The following is a 6898-nucleotide window of genomic DNA, read 5'->3' as shown; positions in this document are numbered from 1 at the left end:
ATAGCCGCTGCATGTCTGAATCCGTCACGCTGTCAGAGTGCATGATGTGTCCTCAATTCCAGGCACCGCTCTCTTGTGCCACGCTGCTTTTTCAGTGCGTGTACTCGTGAACCTCCTTCTCCCTCTAGCCTACATCGCTGCAACCCCACCGCCACCATCCCACCCCTTTACTTCACACATACACACCCCAACACACACAAAGAAACACACCAGTCCCACCTCCCTGTAACCAAACTAGTGAAGCCAATCCAAGCGATTCTCCGCAGTGCTGAAAGAGCAGCGAAGTAAAGGAGAAGGAAGAGGAGTGAGAGAGGAGGAGCAAAAGAGAGGAGAAAGAGGGGAGATTTGGGGAAACACGAGTCAGAGGCAGAGTGGGTGTGTGGCGAGAGCAGCAGATACACTAGGGTAAGGGAGAGATAGGAGGGGAAGAAACTGCAAATTTGGTGTTTGGCTTCTCAGCAAGCACATCATCTCAGCTGCACTGTTCAGTTCTTTGCTCTGCAGGGTGAGTATTCATTATCTTACTATCCTCTACTTCCGGTCAGCTCTTAATTGCAGAAATATGTTTGTTTTAAAATCACACACACTTTTTGGTTTCCAAAGCTATCCCTATCGGCAGCTCTGGCTTGTTAAGACTTCTTCACCTTCGGGGAGAAATGATGCTCATGCATGGAACTGTGTGTTTGCATACATTTCTTGTGAAAACCTTCCTCTCATAATGCAGCGCGTTTGCATGAGAGAAGAGTGTTTCTGGGTTGAGGACAGATGTGCGCTGCCTTGCTGACGACCGGCGGTCCCTCGCCCGTTAGTGGAAGAATGTGCTGCGCTGAGATTAATGCAGTGCATCTGGAAGCAACTCGCTTTAGCATTATGTTGTACAGTCTCAACAGAGTCTGGAGAACAGCAGAGTAAAGCTGCTTTGCTCCCAGTTGTGCGTTGAGGAGAGAAGACAGAGGGAGGTGAGGAGAAGGAGGAGGGATGAGGTAAAGTGTTTGAGGATGATGTGATTGTGCCACACATCTGAGAGGTAAAAAGCTGAATTTTAGGGAAAATCAGGAGCTCAGTAAACATGATGAATAACTCTTGGGTTCTTCTTGGGGAATCCTTTCTGTTTACAGTTGAATCAAATTGCAGTAATCCTGGGTTTCTTTGCTTTATATTGGAGGAATTGGAGAGTTGAAAATGTTCACTTCCTTTTTTTTTCTTTTTTTTCTAATAGCCAAGCAGTGATTAAGAGGACAAATAATTGGATCTGAGATTTAAAACAAACGTGTAAATACAACAGAGGAATCCCCTCAAAGATTTGATAAAGAAGGTTTCTGTCTCAATGTTTTCATGTCAGGCTATTGCACTGTGCACATGGAAATTTTGCAAATTACCTTGGATACACTCTGGCAGTCAAATGTTTTGAGCTGCAAGCAGTGTTTCATAACTCACAGCTATTGCAGGATGCTTCATTGTTTGTGTCCACACTGCAGGAGTTCAGTCATAGGTCAGACAGCTGGATTAGAAGTAATTTCTAGGTATCTCTTATTATAGAAAAAATGTTTCCATGAAGGAACTATGACTACCATCTGGAAGTGAGACACAAATGTCCACTGGGAGTCATGGAAAGAGGAGCACAGTCTACTGCATGTAAGGAAAGTTGCCTTTTTGATATTAGATGAGTTTGGTTTTTAGAGCTGTACTTATGTTTGTCAGATTATGACATTATGCAGTGACAATTTATTTTCAAAAAGTATGCATGTTTATAGTTTTTTAACATGTTTTATTGTCACTATGAATAATATCACAAAAAAACTCCTGATAGACGATATCACCATTCCCTACTGAGATCCTCCTTTTACCAACAACCAGGATGCAAGTAAAAAATATTGCAAGTATTTGCAAGTAAGAAAGGTTTGCTAAAGGCAGAACTGACCTACTGTTAAAGAAAACCAAAGGAGAATGTATTTAGGTGTCTGGCTTCCAGTTAAGATCATCATCCACAAGCAATCCAACTCTTTTACCATCCATTAACACATGATTCTCCTTGCATTCTTCATTTAACACAACTTGTTTGATTGGTGCAAAATCATATTTTTGCTGGCTTCACCACTAGATGTCATCGAATCATACATACTTCAGAACTTTTGCCTTTTTGATTTTTAAATTTACAAGTTTCTTACTTCAGTTGAATACAGAGATTGGACACACAATATATATCACACTAATGCACAAGAGAAAAGAAAATACTAACCCACTAACATACATGGGCGGGAGCAGTATCCAATGGGGTCAAAGCCAGAGGTTTGCTTTATGCTGGAAAAAAATGAAGAGCAGGAAATACCAAAAATATAGGGGATAATTAATTTACTCAGACTTTAGTAGAAAATAATCGTATGCTACAAAGTTATTTCACATCAGCTATCATTAAGTCTCACAAAATGATATAGTAAAACCAGGCCTTCAATCCAGTTTTTATAACAACCAAAATATTAAAACCATCTAAGCCAAATATTAGATCCTCATAGTAGGAATGTATGAACTACATGCACAGAGACATGTTATTGTGCTTCTCCTAAGTAGGAATTAGAAGCTCCTGATTTAATGATTTGATGCTGCCAGATGCCCTGGACACCAAAGGGCAGATTTAATAAACATCTGCCTGTTTCATTAAAAAGATGTTTTCAGGTCTGTTAAATGCTTGTATAAGGCATGAGGTAACATCACTATCAACTGCCCTCTGAGGTGAGGGGGAATGAATCAGTCACTAACTTGAGTTGTTTAAACAGCTGACTGATTATGTGAGTCATTCACATTGGCAGGGTCAGTTTCACTACAGGAACTCAATGAGCTGTGAAGCTTTTCAGATCCAACAGAGAGACAAGAACACATCACCTCTGTTGTTGTATGACAAGCTGTTCTATACTAAGCTCAGGTAAAAATTAAGCATCAAGGGTGTCCTAATAAATGTTTAAACAGTCACAAAGGACAGCATCATCCCTCGCTAAGCTAAGAAGTATTTTAATCTTTTAAGTTGGATTCATTTTAATACCTGAAAATGCATGTTATAGTTTAAATATGATTTAAATATTTTTTGTCCAAAGTAGCCAAAAGAGTCACCTTCAGACTCTGAGGCTTTTAATTGTTTAGCTTTTGAATTGGTTTCATGCTTCTGTTTTAGTATTGTTTTTATCTATTTATGTAAGTTTAGAATTTAAATTCTTTAATTCTTTCCAGTTTCCAGATATCACTGCTTGTCTATTTTCTAGCCTCCACATTTTAGCACCTGTTCTATATTTTAATCAGCTCACCTGTTCTCACTTACTAATCACGGCTCCCATTATTTAGTTTCCTTGATTATTCACTGCCAATTTTCCTATGCTAATTATGAAACTATGCTGCAGGGTCAGGATTGCCATGTGTCTGTTGTTCAACATAAGCTCTTAATTGGAGTTTTATCTGCCTTCTTTTTTTCCGTGTTTGACGTTCTTAAGCTTGCATCATATCAACTGATGGGGAAATATGTATATTATAAAATGAAGTTACGTAACAATGTTGAATAACTTAACCCATGAGTAGCATTTGATACAAATAAATCAGAGTGAAAATTATAACATAAATACCTGCAATTTTAAAATATGGTTGTTTGCACCTCTAACTGATAAGAGAATATATGTTAGAACTAGATGGACTTTGAGCTCCAACATCATTCCATATGAAATTGATTTATTTTTAACAAAAGTGAGGATAACAGATGTTGGCTGAATTATAGTTATGTGACTATAATTGTTCTATAGATCAGAACAAATGAAAACAAAAGGACCAATAAACCCTAAGCAGTCTTTTGCATGATGCTCATTTGCATTGTCTGACTATATAATGCTTTGTGAATTCACCAAAGCCTAACACGTTATGTAACGCTCAGTGGACTATACTAACATTTGTTTGTTAATCCTGATTAAATTAATTTATTTCACGCATGAAAAAGAGGGTTGGTCCATTAGTTGTATAAGCTTGCTGATATTACTTTTTTTAGGTTAACTGTACCCAATAATTATGAAATACTAGAATCAAATTCAGAAATGCTTTATCAAACAAAGAAGGAGGTAATATTACCTATACAACATAATGCATATCTACAGTACATATTCAATGATGTGGATGTTTAACCATTGATGCCATGAGAAAAAATGTTTAAGAAAAATACACTTATTGGTTAAAGATTGTGCTTTTTAATGTAAGATCATCCACAAATATAGTTTGTCTATCAAAAGCTATGCAAAGCACCTTTAGTTTTCTAAGCAGGCATCGTATAGGTTTAATAAGTGTTGTGTAGATAATTGAAAGAGGATTGAAAACTCTTGAGGAAAAAGCGGCTGAAAAAGTCAAATTTTAAACAAATATTTTCACATTTGTGTATTAAACATTATTTTTATTTATTTGATAAGGATAATAAGGGAGAATATTGCTTAATTCGTTGTCTTAAAAAATATAGAAATCTATATATTTTTTATGTACTTCATATGTTTGTTAAATAGATGAAGAACCCATCATGTATGTGTGTGACGTACTGTGTGTGTTACAGGGTCTTTCCTCCGTCTTTGGGCCAGTGTGTGTCATTTTATTCTTCCTCCTTTGTCGACACCTTTCCACAGCACATTTCCATGCCTTTCACAGGCCCAACCTCCTCAGTGTTTATGTGTGCATGTCCTGTATTCAGCAACATAAGCTCATTATTGTTATCAACCCGGCAGTCGTTCTATAGGATGAGTGTTTGTTTCTCAAAGCTTTCCTTGTCTTAAGTACTGCTATGAGAACTAAGCAGCTTCTATGTCTCTGAAAGTGTGAAAAGTGCAGAAGTAAAATATTGCAGAAATGTCTTGGAGAAAATTTGAGCTTTTTTTAAGAGATTTGTTCTTTCTGGCAGCATGAGGGCAAATGTCCTTTTCATATTTACATTTCCCCTTCTCACTAACATTTTTTATCATGTTTCTACCTCTCTTTTTAAATTCCTTCCTAATTTAATTTCCTCATTGTTGATTTCATTTCTCCTTCTTAATTGGTCTCCATAATTCCTCTGGCTGGTCCTTCAGTCTTTTATTTTTTTTCTTTCTTCATGTTTACCCAATTACTTTTGAGTTCAAAGTTACCCTATTCCATTCCTCTTTTCTCTATTATTTTATTTCCTTTTCTTGCCATCATTCCTGTCCTCCGTGACTCCTTTTGCCCTCTTCATATTGTTTCCCATTCTCTAATCTTTAAATATCACCTCTTCTCCTGCCAACTGGCACAAGCTACTCTGAGCTGATAGAGGGACATATTGCCTCCTCCACAGAAAAACACCCCCACCCACCTCACCCCAAATGCTAGCAAAACAAACCTAGGAACGCCATCTGTGGATCCCCGCCTGGAACCATGGGACGTGTAGTTGTGTAGTGCTCAGCAGTTGCTTTATCCTGTGCATCGTTGACCCAAAGTTGATGCCAAGTCTTTTATCTCTGTCTTTTTTGCTTTGTTTTTGTTTTTATTTTTGTTTTTTTGTCATAGATGCCAAATTGGAAGTCTCTCTGGGTTTCTGACAACTTTGTTGTGACAGAAAGGATTTCTCTTTATAGCATATAAATATCCCTTTCTTAAAACTTTGTTCTGGAGAAGTGATGGTAAAAGAGATTCACATTCATCTCTTGAATGTGAATCTATGTTAAATTCCAACCCAACAAAGAAACATAATGTTGTACCTACGGGTCTATGTTCTACTGGAAGGTAAAATTCCACTCCAGGATTGATACTTTAGTTGCCTGTTTAGTTAATCTTTTTCAGTGTTGTCAGTATTGACCTGTTTTCAGGTCAACACATTTTCCAATCAACCTTTCCAAAGAAATGCTTGTCTATAGAATGATGCTATCACAGTCATCTTTTTACATGTGTATGTCCAAGGTGATGTGATGTTAATTTGCTACCATATGTAGCTATTTTTTTTGGTTGTTATCTCTCCTGACGTCCTTCTTGGTTTTCTCATGTGTCCTATATTGGCATTTCAGGCATACCATTTGGCAGGTTGCCTATATGTGCCAATATTCCATAATGGGATATCGATTGTCTGACTGACTTTATTAAATCAAGACTGGATACAACATAAAAGTAGAAAGCCACATTGCCATTGTAATAGTGCGTTTGTAGGATGTCTAGCCATTTTATATTTATGTGTTTGGTTGCGTGTGCATTCGTGTGTGGGGGAATTATGTGTGCTTGTGCTGAGTTTGTTTTGAGGTACACAAGTGGTAAACCTGTGACAACAGTATACAGCATGCAACTCATAGCACCAAGGAGCAGCAAAGAAGTGGACATGACTTTGGAAAATGACAGCCACTCCAGGCGGAAAGACACAACGCACCACCACAGAGCAGCTATATGTTCCACATAGGGGTAGGTGGTGACTGAAGCACAGGTCCCCCAACCCATGCGGACATCTCTCAGGCCAACCCCAGTGCCCATGGCAGGCAAGTTCCTGCATAAATCCCCAGATCAAGACAGCCCAGTATTAAGCAGGTGAGAACCCCCAACATGCTTCTACACAGAAGAATGAGGAGAGGGAGGGCACTTTATCAACCTGCCAGGTGAGTTAGCCCCAGGGAGATTAAAGTAGAAGAGATGCCCACCACAACCTAGCTTAGCTCCTGCAGCCCACAGCGTGTCTGACACACCCCTGGGAGCCGTAGACCATCCCATGCCACACCAAAGGAGGTGGCTCCCCTTGTAGGCCTAATTTGCCTCTGCATGCCCTGCCTGCACAATGTCAACCGTGGCTAAGGACCCCCCACAGCTCTCTTAAGGCACTTGGTGGGACTCCCCTGAGGGAGAACCAGGCCACCTTGAAGGCATACAGAAAATAGTTTTTGTACTGAGATTAAAG

General features: G+C 38.8%; 1 protein-coding gene across 1 annotated transcript in view; it reads left to right on the top strand.

Moving 5' to 3' along the window:
• Positions 1–227: 227 nt before the first annotated feature.
• LOC102220955 (voltage-dependent calcium channel gamma-7 subunit-like) overlaps positions 228–6898 on the top strand; it is a 28054-nt gene continuing 21383 nt past the window's right edge. Inside the window, exon 1 of the mRNA XM_005804704.2 lies at positions 228–505. The gene's annotated coding sequence lies outside the window, so the exon portion shown is untranslated. The remainder of the gene's footprint in view (positions 506–6898) is intronic.

Source organism: Xiphophorus maculatus, chromosome 13 (genome assembly GCF_002775205.1).
Source record: "Xiphophorus maculatus strain JP 163 A chromosome 13, X_maculatus-5.0-male, whole genome shotgun sequence".
In the NCBI taxonomy this organism is placed as follows: Eukaryota; Metazoa; Chordata; class Actinopteri; order Cyprinodontiformes; family Poeciliidae; genus Xiphophorus; species Xiphophorus maculatus.
The sequence above is the reverse complement of the archived record's forward strand: the minus strand, read 5'-3'. Positions and strand labels throughout refer to the sequence as shown.